The following is an 18,564-nucleotide window of genomic DNA, read 5'->3' on the forward strand; positions in this document are numbered from 1 at the left end:
CATAAAACCCTTGAGTCGACCAGAGGTCGGCGCATGGCATAATGATGCTATCCATGGGTCAGCGCATGAAACCTTGGGTCGACCATAGGGGTCGGCGCATTTCCCACGACTCAGCGCACGCCGACCTATGGTCGACCGCTCGTGCGTAAACTCAGTTTTCTGAGTACATTCCACTGTTTGAAAAGCTGTTATTTTTGGTTGGTTTGCCAGTTACTATATATAGAAGTCAAAACACTTTTATTAACTAACATTTTGTCAATTTGAGTTCAAGTGTTCAAGGAAACAAGAAAGAGTGAAAAAGGTGTCCAAGACTCATCATCTTCATCTTCAACGTTTCACAACACATCAACTACACACAATCATTTTTGATGTGGTTCGTGATCGATTAAAGGTGATAAGGTTCGAAGCTGTGATCGAAGAATCCGGTTCGGGTTGAAGCTTGTGGCAGGTTCTTTCTTGAATAAAACCGTTAGGGTTTTGTCCTCCAATACCGGTTTGTGTTTGGGGGTTTTTGGACGAATTCCTTCATCCATATTCAGCCGAGCGAAGGTGATTGAGAAGAGGAAGTCTTCATCAGTCTAGTAGCGGATTCGGTGACATTGAAGTGAAGGATTCGGGTTTGACTCGTTATGTTTGAGATCAGCCGGGCCGAGGGTTTGAAGAAAGGAAGATTCTTCAACAAAGGGGCTGGAATCGGAGGTCTAGCAACAACGATCGAAGGTCTTGATTCATCTTGAATCAAGGAACAAGGATAGGAAGCATCATTCAACACATTGGGAATTCTGTTGTTTACTTGCTTTGCAATCCTTGTATAAACGGTTAAATTTCACAGGTGATATCTAATTAATCATCTCAATTCTAATTTTAGAATTGAGGGCAGACGTACCCCGAAGCGAGGACGGCGGGGGAACTGCCTCATCAAATCTCTGTCTTCTTTAATTTTCGGCATAAGTGTTTTTCAGCTTAAAAATTAAGTGATTTTAGTTTAAGCAATTTTACCAAACGTTGATATAAGTTGAGTAAGAGATTAAAACTGCTGTTTGAATACAAAGTACAATAGTATATTGTACTAGATAAATTTGAATTACTTACTCAACTCAAATATCTCTCGGAGTGTATGCACACCAAGTGTTTGTTAATTTGCATAAGCCAAAGTTGTCTTAAGTTTGCATCCAGTTTAATTTGGTATTTTGGATCATTGGAACTAGGCTTGCTAGTTAGTGAAATATATCATTGAGTGTGCAAATAGTGTAGTGATTTGTATTTCACTTTATCTCTAATCCATTAGCTTAACGCATATCCGGTTTTCCAATAACGGTTCGTTTTAGACTAAAATTTTCCTCGGCCGCTTCCGCACTTAAAACAAATTCTCAAAACCAATTTTCTTTTAAATTGGCAGCGCCGACTCAAGTTTTTAATTGGGATCTATTCAACCCCCCCCCCTTCTAGATCCGTGCCATAGTCTAACATTTCCTTTTGCATACATACATTTGCATCATGAGGTCTCTTAGGGACTAAAATTCGTCTCTTTATTATTATTTAAGCCCATTCTACTTCGTCGAGACGAAGATTTTAACCTTCACTTCTCCGGCTAGAATGACCTTAAATAGGGGCATCTGTAAGACCCCAATTTTGACCCTAAGATCCCTCATGGCATCATAACATGGCATTTGCATTGCCTCAAGGATCATAAGCATCTTCGCTCCTTACCTTTGGGTGGGATCTCTTGAGGGTTGGTTTGAGATCACCAAGCATACTTGAATTGTATATTATTGCTTTTCTCATTTTATTTACTAACCAAAAGCACTAAAATATGTCACTAACATCTCTTGTTTGTAGCTTGAGCAGTCACAAGGTCCAAAGCTTCTAGGAGATCCTATGTGCATTGATATGGCCAAGAGAAGATGAAAGTGAAATTCTGGCCTAGTCAGAATTCAGATGTTCTACTCCAAGTCATGACATCTGATCCAACATTGTAACTAATACAGCAAGACAGTTATACAAATTAAAACCCTATACTAAAGCACACTTTCACAGTTGTCACGACATCTGCTACTATATTACCCTAGAATGGAAGAACACCTAGTTCTGTCCTTCTGGTACAAAGACACAGCAGAGATCAAACTCCACACTTACTTCTGTTGTGTTTGCACAGTTATCAGCATGATATATCAATATTGATTTGAACATCACCTGTTACTGTATTCCAGTTTGCTGGCCTAGTACTCGTGTTTCCTAAAATAAAGGTTAAACAAGTTAACCTAATTTCCACATATTAGGGAGCTAACAAATAGGCTATTTGTTAGGTTCATTAATTGTAGGTTAGTTGTTATTTTCCTGGATTTTAGCTCAGCCGTTGGATTCCTAAAAAATAGCCTGAGAAAAATACTGAAACAGAAAAACTAATTATCCTACAATTTAGCACAAGCTGTCAGGTGTGAATGTCACAACATTCAGTTTGACATCCAGAACATATACCTCATGCTGATTCTGTTATGTTCCTGAAAACAGAATGTGCTAACTTTATTGTACTGTAAAAGACTAACCAGTCTCTACTTCAGTATCAGTTTACACGAACAACTGTCAAGACATCCAGTTTGACAGTTTCACTATGATCCTTGGGCCAGGTCTGTTATCCTCTTGAAGACCAGACTTAACTAAATACTGAACTGAGACCAACTTGCCTATTATTCAGTATATGCTGTCGATGATGAATGTCAAAACATTTTGATTGACGTTCAAACAGAAGGCTATGTACCAGGTCTGTTATTATCTTGATAAGCAGACTGAAATACCAGCTTAGTTATGGCAGAAGGATTATAACATGCTGAAGGAAAACAAACACAGTAAATTGTTAACCCAGTTCGGTCCAACATGACCTACGTCTGGGGGCTACCAAGCCAGGAAGAAGATCCACTATCAGCAGTATTAATTCAGAGTTAAACTCCCCCGTTTACAACTCTTCACTTAATCCCTACCCAATGCAATCTATACCTAGGAACTCCTATATAGAAACCTCCGGTTTCCATTCCTATCACTACAAATACAATGTAATGTTAAAACAACTTGAACTTGCTTCACAGCTTCGTTCAAGACCATAACAACTCTTGCCTACAGGCTTTGAGTTACAAATACTCTCAGCTTTGAACACTGAGAAACACATGGTAACCTTCCTACAGGTTGGGAGGTTTACCTCACACACACCCCTAAATTTTAATTCTATAAGGCTTACAAAAACTAGGTTACAATATGCTATTTATAACCTAATCACCCAACTGGATTTGGGCCTTCAGAAATCGCAGCAAACTTGTTCTTTGCTGTTTCAACTTCAGCAGAAAATTTCTGCTACAAATAAGGTCTTCAAGTTCCTAAAATCTCTCCATATATATCTCCATATTTAGAGCCTATATATTCTGATTGAGTCTTTAAGACCTCCACAAGGGAGTTAGGATATTCACCAAATATCCTCACTAATCCCAAAATATATACTGAATTAATTAATTCAGTTTTCTACACATGTACGATGTCACAGGCATGATGTCGTGACATCGTACATGACATGTTGGTCCAGATGTTGAACTTCTTCAACCCAACATATTAAAACAACAGAGATGATTACATTATTTGTTTTCTAAAATTAATGTCAATCCTAAGGTATTAACAATCTCCCCCTTTGGCAAATTTTAGCTAAAACAAATAAGCCTCTGTCATTATCTCCACCACCACAAACTCCAAAGTTGGTGTACATAAGGAAGTAGAGGTACAAGAATCAGTTGCATCAGAACCCTTCCCTTTAACGGTAGAGCTTCCAGAAGAATATGTGATGCTGAGTACATAGATAATGTAACTCAGATCACAAGACACAACTGTCCTCTTAACTCAGATCACAAGACACAAGTGATATGCCCAGTTAGTGACTTCTGTGCCCGAAGCTAACTTCTACTTGCTACCACATCTTACTTGCTTCTGGTACATTCTCAGGATAATATTTCTCTCCCCCTTTTTAGCTAAACATTTGTAACTGAACCCATCACAAAACCAAATCCAGGCGCAGTTTGCCCAAACCTTAACATACCCCATGGTTTAGAGGAAATGGAGTGTTTCTCTTGTGAGAAGATGAGTGATGTTACATCCTCTTAATAGTCCAGCCCGTGCTTAGGAATTTACGGTGGGAATAAATGCTTGGTCAACATTCATTAATATTTGCTGAGAAACAGTCAGAGACTCACCAACAAAATCTCAGACTATCTTTGAATACCTTTTATAGCTCTTGACTGTTTCTTTTCTGAAACAACAGTTCTAGTGCATGGAGACTATTCCATATATGCAGTCAGACACGTTGCACGCGATGTCTTAACATTCAACGCGGCTTTTTCCTGCATTCTTCAGGTATTCTTCCTATCATCATTTCCTAGGACCACTTTTGTACCTCTAGTGGGAGCTTGACAGCTGGCACCACTACAGCTAAACTCACAAGCCCCAGTAAGTGGTTACTCCCCCTGTACCACACAACGGTAACATTCAGGCTTATTCTAATATATCACAGTTAGACACATCACATCCATATTTCCTCATGACTGTAAAATTCAGAAGGAAATAGCAGTATTGTCCAAGGCAATGTCATGACATCCGGTAAGACATTCTTCTGCTCCCTTAGCCTTGACACGCACCACATCGTCCCAATAACCAGGGTCCATACCTTGTTATCCGAGAACACATAGACCACAAGCTTGATGAGTACTTGCAGTGCACAGGCAAAACTCCCCCTGTCATGAACAACTAACTCTCCTCTTGAAACTTGGAGATCACACATGAACATATCCAACACCCCAAGTTTGGACTTTCACATACTTCCTGATTCAAAGAGAACCCAGACCACTTGATGTATGGAAAACATAAGACGCATCTTCATGTCTTCAAGAGCACACCCTCTGTTCAACCCTCTTAGCTGAACACATCCACACTCTGTGTCAATCTCTCTTCTAACCAGAACAGAAAACCACTTCACAAAATGTTCTAACATTAGCTAGGACATTCTTCACAACATAACAAAGAACACCATCTGATAATTTTCAGATATCACTGAGTCACCAGCTTGATCGAAAAGAAACCAGACACGCATTGGAACATATACATTCTCATCCCATTACAAGAGATAATCTTCCATAGATAGCTCAGAACTCCTACCACAAGCTCCAAGAGATGAATAGAAAACACCTCTTTTTGTCTTCAACTTACTACTTTTCTGCTCAAAAGTAATTTGTCTCAGACTTTCCTCAAGAATAATCAGCTGCCATATGTTGATTATCTTGATTCTTCGAACTCACTTCTGAGATAGACCAAATGCCACTAGTTGATTACCTCCTTCATGAATCCTCATATGAAAAAGTCAAATGCCATTTTTTGACCTCTCCAAGTTTATCAGACTTCTCCCAAAGATATCCTGACCTTCCAAGTGAGACTTGAACTCCAAGCTACATGTTAAACGAAACTTAGATTCTCTAAGACATGAACATGTAACATCTTCTCCATCCAGCACCTCCAAAGAGCTGCAATGAGAACGATCTTTTTGAAGTACCCAATCTACAACTCTGTAGACCCTTCTATCTTAAGTTGATGTGCCACTTCACCAACTAAGATTCTGATGTTGAACCAAATGTCACAACATTGTGTTTTAACATTTAGCTGTTGAATTCAGCTCCTTCTTCTGCCACTTGAAAGAACTTCCTCCCCACACAGAACAGGAGTTCAATGCTCTCATAGACTTGATTGTGGAACCAAGTTTGAGTAAATAACCTCCATCCTGCAGGATTGCAGTTAAGTCATCCAAGCTCACACCTTGATGAATCTCTGCTTCTTCTCCAAAGACATCAGACACTCTGATGCATGAGTCTTCAGAAGGACCAGTTAGAGACTAACCCTTCAGCTATACCAAGGATTCCACTTCCTAAAGCAAGGCTGTTTCCATGATGTTAAGAATGCTGCCACTTATTCTTAACTCCATAGTGTGCATTAGCCAATGCACTTCCTTACCTAGATCAGAAATAAACTGATCCAAGTAACCACCATCAAGACTATGATGTCTTCTTCATCTTGTACACACCAAGGCTGAACATGTTCCTTGCCAGGAAACCTTTTCAGAGATCATATGCGTTTGCTGCCACCAAAGGTATAGATCATAACCCAATGTACTATCCTTCCTATGATTCTGCACAGGGTCTTGAAGAAGAGATGTTCCAACATCTTTAAGAACATCAGTTATCTTGAGCTCCAAGGATAATCAACTAAATACTTATTCTTGGCATAAGTAGACATTGATCTTAAATCCTTTCCCAATTCTCCTTTCCGATACTTCTACGATAAGAATACTTAGAGAATACTCTTCTTGTGTCAACATCTTCTGCTTGCAAGCACCTCAACAGATTTGAGAATCTGTCCAGATTAGATTCACCCTTAGGAATGAGAGAGATGAATCCTTCCTTACAAATGTGTCACACAACAACCAGAACCCATGTGACATAGGTCAGCAGCCAACCAGATCCAAGGCTGACCAGACGTGAGGAGGTTAACCAACACTCCCCCTCAAATTAACAATCATGGAGACTCCACACCAATATCCATGCATTGTACATACACCATCCCTACCAGTGGCAACTAACTCTAAGAGTTATACCTAGACATACTCCAATCACACCAATCAGACTCCAGCTGACCATAAGTACTAAAGGAACACCAGTCAATAGTAGACATGCATTGCGAGAGCATACTACCTCAACCAACCTCTGAATCTTCATATTCTCACTCCTTGAAAGAACTGCCACTTCTAAGTGTGGTGTTTGAATAACAAGATTCATGGTCCCAATCCTTTTAAATGAAATATCAATCAGGTTACCCCATTACTGACTTCTAACATCCAGGGGACTTGTCTTCCAACACGACATAGTACTTCAGGGAACAACTATCCAACCTTGATCAAACTACAGGAATAAGGCAAACAGCAGGAACTCGCACAATGTCACACCTCAACCAGCTCCACTTCTAGAGATCAGACTTCTAAAAGTGACCTTCTTGAGCACACACACAGTTGACCCTACCCTTGTCAACTTAGTACACACAGATGTCTCCTCTTCCAGGTCAGGAGTAGGTTCCAAACAAAAGTATCCCTTTGTTTGACACCTAAACATCTGCTCTTCAACCAGTAGCTGCATACTTGTTGAACAACATGTTCTAACATCACATAGAACATTAGTTCCACCTCCTTGGAATAAACTCTCCTTGAAAGTCTTCAAGGTATTTATATGCACTACCCAAGGGAGTAAAAGGAATCAGTGATCAGGTGATCCTTACCATGATGAGTGGACTTGAGGAGACTCAAGTATCTTGGACATCTTTAGTAGATTATGATGACATCTTGAATCCAACAGTCTTTCCTCCACATGAGAGGTAACTACATCAGAGTTTGAGTTTTGCCAGGTATTATGAAGCGGAAATCACAATACAACTCAACCTATGAACACACACTTCACCTGATCAGCCTCCAAGACCATACCAAGTTTGAATAAGATTCAATACTGGCACAGCTGTCCCACGCAAGGGCCAATTGCCAACCTTCAGAGACAGGTCCACACATTTCCTGTCATGAATAGTCCATCCACCTACTTCAAGGGACCATTCAGGGACATCACAGAACCTTCCATATGTTCCAACATCAGTACTAACACAACTCCTTGCAAGATACCAGAAAGTATCACCCATGGATCTCATCCAGAAACAGAACAGGATGCCTGCTCTGATACCAATTGAAATTCTGGCGTAGTCAGAATTCAGATGTTCTACTCCAAGTCATGACATCTGATCCAACATTGTAACTAATACAGCAAGACAGTTATACAAATTAAAACCCTGTACTAAAGCACGCTTTCACAGTTGTCACGACATCTGCTACTATATTACCCTAGAATGGAAGAACACCTAGTTCTGTCCTTCTGGTACAAAGACACAGCAGAGATCAAACACCACACTTACTTCTGTTGTGTTTGCACAGTTATCAACATGAAATATCAATATTGATTTGAACATCACCTGTTACTGTATTCCAGTTTGCTGGCCTAGTACTCGTGTTTCCTAAAATAAAGGTTAAGCAAGTTAACCTAATTTCCACATATTAGGGAGCTAACAAATAGGCTATTTGTTAGGTTCATTAATTGTAGGTTAGTTGTTATTTTCCTGGATTTTAGCTCAGCCGTTGGATTCCTAAAAAATAGCATGAGAAAAATACTGAAACAGAAAAACTAATTATCCTACAATTTAGCACAAGCTGTCAGGTGTGAATGTCACAACATTCAGTTTGACATCCAGAACATATACCTCATGTTGATTCTGTTATGTTCCTGAAAACAGACTGTGTTAACTTTGCTATATTGTAAAAGACTAACCATTCTCTACTTCAGTATCAGTTTACACGAACAACTGTCAAGACATCCAGTTTGACAGTTTCACTATGATCCTTTGGCCAGGTCTGTTATCCTCTTGAAGACCAGACTTAACTAAATACTGAACTGAGACCCCAACTTGCCTATTATTCAGTATATGCTGTCAATGATGAATGTCAAAACATTTTGATTGACATTCAAACAGAAGGCTATGTACCAGGTTTGAAATACCAGCTTAGTTATGGCAGAAGGATTATAACATGCAGAAGGAAAACAAACACAGTAAATTGTTAACCCAGTTCGGTCCAACATGACCTACGTCTAGGGGCTACCAAGCCAGGAAGATGATCCACTATCAGCAGTATTAATTCAGAGTTAAACTCCCCCGTTTATAACTCTTCACTTAATCTCTACCCAATGCAATCTATACCTAGGAACTCCTAGATAGAAACCTCAAGTTTCCATTCCTATCACTACAAATACAATGTAATGTTAAAACAACTTGAACTTGCTTCACAGCTTCGTTCAAGACCATAACAACTCTTGCCTACAGGCTTTGAGTTACAAATACTCTCAGCTTTGAACACTGAGAAACACATGGTAACCTTCCCACAGGTTGGGAGGTTTACCTCACACACACCCCTAAATTTTCATTCTATGAGGCTTATAAAAACTAGGTTACAATGTGTTATTTATAACCTAATCACCCAACTGGATTTGGGCCTTCAGAAATCGCAGCAAACTTGTTCTTTGCTGTTTCAACTTCAGCAGAAAATTTCTGCTACAAATAAGGTCTTCAAGTTCCTAAAATCTCTCCATATATATCTCCATATTTAGAGCCTATATATTCTGATTGAGTCTTTAAGACCTCCACAAGGGAGTTAGGATATTCACCAAATATCCTCACTAATCCCAGAATATATACTGAATTAATTAATTCAGTTTTCTACACATGTACGATGTCACAGGCATGATGTCGTGACATCGTACATGACATGTTGGTCCAGATGTTGAACTTCTTCAACCCAACATATTAAAACAACAGAGATGATTACATTATTTGTTTTCTAAAATTAATGTCAATCCTAAGGTATTAACAGAAAGCAAGCATGGCAATGGTTCCCAAAGGTCTCATCCATCAAATATGCCTCCCAAGTATCTCAATTCATCATTTTGATCAAAGCAAATCAAAGGAGTTGAGGCTTGTTTCCCAAGGAAACCCTAATTCATCTGTTCATCAATTGTGCCTTGCTCATGAAGCAACCTCAACCCATGGTCAAATACAATCAAGGGAAGTTCCTTAATTCATCATTTCATGCATATTTTAACTTATTTGAGTGTCCTCAATCATCAATTCATCAAGATATGAGGTTTGGACTTGAGAAGTTGGTCAGTCAATTCATCTGACTATTTTGAAATACACTGAGACATAACTTTTTATGTGTTTGCCAAATGGATATGACCCCAAGATAAACAATGTTCTTAAAGACCATATGAACAACTTTCATGTTCATCAAAATTTGACTTGAAGCTTGGAAGGTCATCATCCATTCCAAGACATTATTGGTCATTTTGACTGAAACCCTAATTTTGGGTTAACTTCCCAAGAACATAACTCATTCATTTTTCATGATTTTGAGGTGAGATCAAATGCATTAGAAATCTTAAGATGTCGACTTCAAATGTTATGTTGAGCAAAATTTCAAAATCTCAAAAGAAACACATGTGATAATGCAAAACATTATAGGTCACTTTGGACCAAATGCATTGAAATGTGAAAAAGTCCAACTTCAAGTTCCCATAACTTCTCCATCAAAAATCCAAATGATTCAAAATTTAGGTCCAAATTAAGTGCCTTGAAAATATATACAACTTTGATGCTGAAGATTTTGTCATTTAGAGCTTGCATCATTGAGACAGAAGGGCTTGAACTTTGGCCAATTTTGAAAATCTCACATATGCATGTTTTGCACCCTATACTTCATGTCCAATTTTCACCAATTTCCAAGGCCCAAATGGAGTTTTGATCAACATAGCAAATGATCCTTATGCAATAAGCTTTCCAACCATTACTCATAAGGTGGTGTTTCTATTTTTAACATGGCATTTTCGAAGGCTTGAACCTAATAGTGCATTTTTTTGAAAATCCTTTAAATTGCCTTGCATGAGCTACTACTACTAAATTTGCACGTCCATTTTGCTTTCATCATGCATCAGCTTTCAATTCCAGTTGGAATTGGACCCTCCATGCGCCTTTACAGGCCCATGCATGGAGGCCCTTTCCATTCATGCAAGCATTTTGAGCATGCATTTCAACTTGCTTCTCCTATAAATACAAGGACAATGCTCTTCATTTCTTCAACCTTAAGGCGCCCCAATTGCTGCTAAACTGAAACCTCATCCCTCACTAACGGAACTAACTCTCCTTTCTTCAAATTTTTTAGATTTGAACTTTGGTTTCATTGATCAATTTTCAGATCTTAAAGTTCCTAAACCTTCTTCTCCTTGATCTATAGTGTCAATTGTAAGAAATATCATCCAAGAATTGTGACTCAAAGCCTTGCAAATCAAAGGTTCATACCAACTGTTATTTTCTTCGAATCTACTTGTATAGTGCTTAATTTTCATTGTTGTTGTGTGATCTAAAGTCCTCTGCATAGAGGCAACATTGATGTGCTTTTAATTTTTGAAAATCATGAAGTTCATATGAATACCACAGATCTTCCACTTCTGATTTCTCTCAATATAGAGATCTAGAATGGATTTGAGTGGTACACGGGTGATGTACATCACCCAACTCTCCATTGATGCCTGGATCGTGCCTTTTGGTTACCATTTTAATTTCTGCAATTTTAGACGTGGCGGGAAGTTGGCCGGAGAAAACGGTGGCGCTGGTCACCGTCTGGTCTCCAGATTTAATCAGAACCGTCCATTCATGTTTCCAGATTCAATCTCACGCGTCCTTTGTTATGAATTCATTAATGGCCATGTGTTACTCAGTTGACCAAGGCATATGGTGAACACACGCTTCTTAGCCGTGTGATGATCCACGTCAATTAATGAATCATCATCAGACGACTCACGCTTTTTCCAATTTCTATTTTCTGATTTTTATTTTCATTTTATTATTTTAATTCCCTTTCTCTTTAAAAATTCATATCTCTCTGATTATTGGTCCAAAAATTATGGGACCAATTTTATTTTTCTCCTTTTAATCTCTAATTTCTAAAAATGATTTTTAATATTTTTTATTTTATCATTTGATATTTTTTAGTAATTTTCTCTTTTCTGGTTATTTTTAATTCATTTAAAATAGTTTTTGATATCCAAAAAATACAAAAATATTTGTCCAACCTCTTTGAATGATGATAGATCTATGAAAAATATTCTCATCAATTTATTAATTGATTTGAGATTTATTTGAGATTTTAGTTCAATTAGTGTAAGACCCCAATTTTGTCCCTAAGATCCCTCATGGCATCATATCATATCATTGCATTGCCTCAAGGATCATTGGACACCTTGCTTCCTTTCTTTTGGGTTGGTTACCTTTTTTAGAGTGATTCTTGATCACCAAGCAATCCTTGCATTTGTATGTCATTGCTTTTCTTTTTATCACTAACCAAAAAGTACAAAAAATATGTCATCTAACCTTTGTCTTGCGGATGAAGCATTAACAGTTCAAGGCAATTCAAGGCATTCATTGAGTAATAGATGGTGGTCATTCTTGAGATTTGGACCCCACAATCATTCACAAGAGTTCATATGAGCCATGATGTCATTTTGAAGCAAAATCCTAAATGGTAGAGGCTTGAATTTCATCAGAACATTCCAAAGTCATCTGAAGACCTAGAAAGTCAACTGTGGATTTGGAGGTGGGAAGTGACTAGAAATACTTCATTCATGTTCAAACAAGTCTCATTTGACATTTCAAACACTCACATTGAAGAATTTGAGGTCCAGTCAAAATTTTCCAAAAATAGCAAGTGACCTATAATTTGAACTTTCCAAAAATGGAAAGATTTTGGACCAACTTCAACTCAATATTACATCATCAAGAAAGCTTCAAATGAAATTTTATTGAACATGAAAGTTGTAGATATTTCTCTTCCATTTCCAAAAAGTCCAAGATCATGAATTTCTAATGTGTGGTTAAGGAGATATGATCAAATCATGGCAAAGTATGCATGGAACTTCAAATGGGCATAACTTTTCAACCAAAGCTCCAAAATGAGTGGTTCTTTTTGCAATATTCTCCATTTGACCTCTAATTTTGAAATCATGCATCACATTACATGAATTTCCATCACACAATCACTTATTAATCCATTGGCTTTTTGGAGGGAAATCACAAAATTCAAAATTGGTGCATTGCTTGAACTTTTTGCTATTACCATTGGTTTTTAAATTGGATTTTTAGTGAAAATGAAGGGGACCTATATAAGGATAAGCATAACTGTTTTCAGCTTCAAAGTTGCTAATCACCTTTGGCTTTGGCTTAAGCATGATCTAAACATGATTAGTAGGACCTATATAAGGATAAGCATAACTGTTTTCAGCAATTAACAACCATTTTTTCAGATCTAGATCCAAAATTCTCAAAACTTTTTTCTCAAAATTTCTTCCAAATTCTTCAAACAAGAGCACATTCTATTGGTTGATTCTTGGTCCTGAGGCATTTTAGAGTAGAATTGGACGTGAAATCAAAGGAAACCGTGCCATATTGAGCTATACTCGAAGCTTGAAGCATCCATGGTGACTTCAAAATCTGTTGGATTCGTGTGCAATTGAACTTCAATTTCTCCTCCAATCATCTATACAAGCATCGCAGAGAAGCATTTGATCGTTTCAAGTCTTGGATAACACGAATTCCAGCTTCTGCACTTCAAGAGGTTATGAATCGATCTCTCTAATTCTCAAATTTATTGTGATGTTTGTGTAGATCTTTTTGTCCTGATAATTCTGAGCTTTGAATCGTGAATTTTCATGCACTATTGGCTGAGTTATGTTAGTTTAAAGTTTCATGCATGAATCTTATTCTCTTCGATCCGTGCGTGTTTTGATGGTTTTGCATGAAATGATTATGGATTCTTGATGTACATGAGATGAGGATTTGAATGTTGTGCTTGGTTTTGATTTTTGGACGTGTTTTGAAAAATCTGGAAAATCCAGATGAAGATCATCATGATCTTCATCTTCAACCTTGAACTTTTTCATTTCCAGAATCTGCTACGAATTGGCTTCAAATTTGCTACGAAAATTCAAATTTAGCTACGAACTTTTGGCGCGCTAGGGTTTAGGTGCTAAGCGATGTCGTTTTGTTTGAGGCGCCACTTTTGAATTTGCGCCTGGTTCGATTCCTGGCGAGTGAGAATTTCAAATGCTTCACATGTTTATCCACTTTCCCTCTCATTTTTATGCTATGTCCATTTTTTTGAATTTCAATATTTTCTTCAACTTAGAAAAATCATATAAAATTGAAAATTGATCCAATTTGATCCCAATTTTTTGCATCTTCTTGTTCCTCTGTTTGTCTATTTTCTGATGATGATGATCTTACAAGTTGTGCTTGGCTGTATTTTATTTTGTGCTAGGTTGATTGATCATATGTCTTGTTTTGACCTTGCCTTGCTTATACCTTCGTGAAATGCTTGTTTCTTATCCAATGAATGTGAAATTTTGCATGATGAAATTAGACACATTGCTTGACATTTTGGTTTTGGTTTGGTATTTTTCTCAATTACCATATCTGTTTTATGATTGTGCTAACTTGGTGTGACAATTTGTGTCACACCTTTGCTTGTCCAACTTGTATGATGTGATTGCCATGCCAAATGATGTCCAATGCTTCTGACTTTTTGTATGTTGATCATGCTAGATGTCTTGATTGAGCATGAATTTTTCCAAATTTATTGGAATCATTTCTGTTTTGATTTGAATTTTTCATTCATGATGATCACATATGAGCTTTAAAATTGCCTTGAACTTCTCTTGATCATGAAATGCTTTTGGTGATTTATTTTGATATGACACCTTTTGGAATGTGTCAAGATGTGATTGAAGTTGATTCATGTTAAATTTCAGCTCCTGTTTTGAATTTTTTCTCCATCCTTGACCCTAGGCTTTGACCTAGTGGTTTGTTGCTTACATTTGAGCTTTGATTTCAGGTTGAACATCCAAGTTCCATAGTTGATGATGCTTCATCATTTGAGTATTGATGTTTGCTTTTGATTACTAACATTTGTGTGTTTTGTAGGTTGATGTTGACTCATTTGAGTTTGACTTTTGGCTTGCACATTTTGTACATTGGGCTTGTTTGTTTCTTATTGACTGTTGTCTGTTTTGTCTGAGTATTGTACTGATTTGTTTAGTGTTTCCACAGGTACTTAAGTTGCTTTAAGTTCATTTTGAACTTTGCTTTGCTTAGTTGCTTAACCACTTAGGTATAATCCCTCTTCTTCATGTAGTCTGGAAGACCTGCCCTGTTATGTGGGCAGGCACCTGTCTGAAGTCCTCCTTAAGAGGCAATGTTTGTGATTGTTTAATCTTTTGCCAAGCAGGAAAAGTCCTCTTATGAGGCAATTGGCAGATAAAAGAGATGTGCAATCCATCTCCTGCTACTCAGTGTGTCATTCACCTTGCTCACACAATGTGTTGACGCATTGTGAATAATAACCCAAGATCTTATAAAGTCAATCATTTGTGGAGAAGAGTTCCAACTTTCTGAACTCCCACACTTTCTATTGTTTAAAGCTCTCCCTGACCAGGGATAAGAGCTATGAGGCACACCCCTCATCTCCATTTCGTCTGCTTCACCCTAACTCTCAATGTTAGGGTTAAGAGCTCAAAATACCCCATTCCAGTTGGCTGTAAAGCCTAACCTTGCTTGAGCCTAATTGATTGTATATAGTGTGTGCTAATTGATTTGTTTGATTACCTACTTGATTCATCTGTACATGTTTGCTTGTGTGTGCCTTTGTGCATTTATCATCATGATTTGTATATCATTTCATAATCATTGTTCATATCTTTGTGACACTTTATTTGTCCATTGAGGAGTCAATTGTAAGTCCATTTATTGGCATTTGTTTCCTATGATCTGGTGGGATTTGGAACTAAGACCATTCATTGGCATTCCTTTCCTTGGAGTCGAGTGTAAGACCATTTATTGGCAACTTGTTTCCTCTTGCTTATTGCATTTGTTATCTGCTTCTTGTGCGGAGTCAATTGTAAGTCCATTTATTGGCAGTTGTTTCCTATGATCATTCCTGTGAGACTAGTATAAGTCCATTGATTGGCATCTGGTATCCATGTTTCTTTTTGTTTTAGGAGATTGGTATAAATCCATTGATTGGCATCTGATATCCATTTTTGTTTTAGGAGATTGGTGTAAGTCCATTGATTGGCATCCAGTATCTATTTAATTTTTTCATTTGTTAGTTGCATTGTTGCCTTTTCCAAAGGAATCACTTGAATCATTTACATATGATCTCAAGAGGTGAACATCTAAGAAGTTTTACTTCCTCACCCTCCCCCCTTTTTGTTTCTTTAAACCTCCATTTGCATGTTAACCCCAAACTTGAAAATTATTGTGCAAATATCTTCATTTGTTTCCAAACTAGAAACCTAGGCCTTAAGCCTTTGATTTTCAAACTTCATTTTCATAACACTTCTTCTGAATTGAATTCTAATCATACTTTGACCATTTTTGTGAATAATCCTAATTGGTTAATTTCACTCATTCAATTGTTTTGTGGCTTTGTCCATTCTTGATAAGTTTTCATACATTAGCCATAGGTTTGATTTATCATAGTTGGTTGATGTTAGTCTCACCTTTTGTCCTTGGTGATTGAATTGTAAGACTTCCTTGCTTATTATAGGGTTAACCCCTCACTAGCAAGTTGAAGCTTTTCTCACATGGTGGACTTGTTGTTTGTATAAGGTTGAGTTTCTCCCGTGGATAACGAAAGACTTTAGGGCTTTTGTTTTAAAATCAATCCACTCATATTTTGGAAATCTTTTAGCCGAACTACGGCGTTTTGATCCTTACCTTCCATGGAAAGGTATGTAGGCAACGGGTTTATCCGTTCAAACACAAAAAATAATAATTTGTACATTCTTTTCTCATCCCTTCAATACATGTTTGCACAATAAATATTTCATAAACAAATAAAATTTCGTACAACAAGTTGTGAAAAGGGCTCCCTAGGAGTACCTAGGACGTTTTGGGTGCCTAACACCTTCCCATTGTGTAATTAACCCCTTACCCAGATCTCTGATCTTTTCATTAGTTTTCTATGTGTAAAACTTCTTAGGCTTTTGTTCGCTTTTTAGCCATTCCTTTGGATAAATAAAAGTGCGGTGGCGACTCGATTCTTTGTATGCTTTGCTTTTGGTTTAGTCAATAAATCATAAAGTGACGAATACACCGCTATAGAAAAGTGGCGACTTCACTGGGGACAATCTCCTTGGTGGTTTTGCCTACTTTTCACCCTTGTTGTATGATATTGTTTACTTGTTATATGACATATTTTTGTACAATTTGGGATTACTGTATTGATTGTAATGATTGAATTGGTTGATATACAATTGTTGTTTGCTTGGTGATCTCTGTGAGATGAGTTTTGTACCCGAACTCGAGTGCACCTTAGGATAGGAGAATGGCATAGTCTCGTCGACTTGTGTGGAGTATTCCTTAGCAAGTTGACTTGCGAGCCCATTCACTTGGTGGAGGTCATGTTGGATTAATAATGTCACACAAGTCATTTGTGGTTAGGCATTATTCTTTCAATCATGTGCCTTAGAAGCCAAGGACCTTAGTTTACCAAGCCCATCTTGGCCTATTTTTAGGACGTAGTGCGGAGGTCGTTCAGATGTAAGATCTGATGCGATTGTTACGCGATACTACACTCATAAGAGTCTCTCTTGAGAATATTTTTGGAATACGAGTATTCGTTCCTCCGATAATATTCGAAAGATGGGATAATGACTATGGGAACCTCTAGTAGAACATGTTCGGCAGGTTTAAACCCTAGTACACTCCCTTTGGGTGGTTCTTAACCGAGACTCCATGCTCGTGACTCTCAACAAACCCGTGATTCATGGTTGAGTCGTTCAAACATCCTTAATATCAATGGAACTTGGGTGTCGATAAGGTGTAAACCGTAATCCACCAAAATGGATGATTGATATTAGGGATGATTGAGCCGGTTCATGTATCGTTAATATCAATGGAACTTGGGTGTTGATAAGGTGAAAACCATAATCCACCAAAATGGGTGATTGATATTAAGGATACTATGAGCTTTCCCATGACCTTTGTCTGGTGTGTTTTGCTTGATCCTTGAGTGTGATTGCTGCATTCATGCATCCATACGCATTCATGTCATCAGAAAAATCAGAAAATTTTCAAGGAACTTAAAGGGTTTATTTGCAAAATTTTCAGACATGGAAAAACCAAAAAGGCATACAAAGAAGTACAACTTTAGACAGCCCGACGTGAAAGAGTTAAGGAATCTGACATCGTATGTATTAGATCCCTTGGGTTTCAAAGCTCGTTATGGGAAGCTTCTGCCTCTGTTGACTACTCAGGTTGATGAAGGGTTGATGAGTACTTTGGCGCAGTTCTATGATCCTCTGTATCACTGCTTCTCTTTTCCGGACTTCCAGTTGTTGCCTACGCTCGAGAAGTATGCTCATCTTGTGGGTATTCCCGTTCTGGATCAGGTGTCGTTCAGTGGCTTAGAGAGTATTCCGACTTCTCGAGAGATCGCAGACTTGTTGCACATAGATGAATCCCTTATTGAAGCTCATATGACCACCAAAGGTGGAATTCAGGGTCTTCCTTCTGATTTCCTCATTCCTCAAGCTACCGTTTATGGGAAGGCCATGAGTGAGGATGCCTTTGAGGCCATATTTGTGTTGCTCATCTATGGTTTGGTATTGTTCCCCAACATCGACAAATTTGTGGATGTGAACGCCATTAGGATCTTTTCTGTTCTTAATCCCGTTCCTACTCTGTTGGGCGATGCCTATTTCTCTTTGCATCTGAGGAATGCAAAGGGTGGAGGAGTTATTGTGTGCTGTTTGCCTCTGTTGTATAAGTGGTTTATTTCTCACTTACCGCGTGTAT

This window comes from Lathyrus oleraceus, chromosome 7, assembly GCF_024323335.1.
Source record: "Lathyrus oleraceus cultivar Zhongwan6 chromosome 7, CAAS_Psat_ZW6_1.0, whole genome shotgun sequence".
NCBI lineage: Eukaryota > Viridiplantae > Streptophyta > Magnoliopsida > Fabales > Fabaceae > Lathyrus > Lathyrus oleraceus.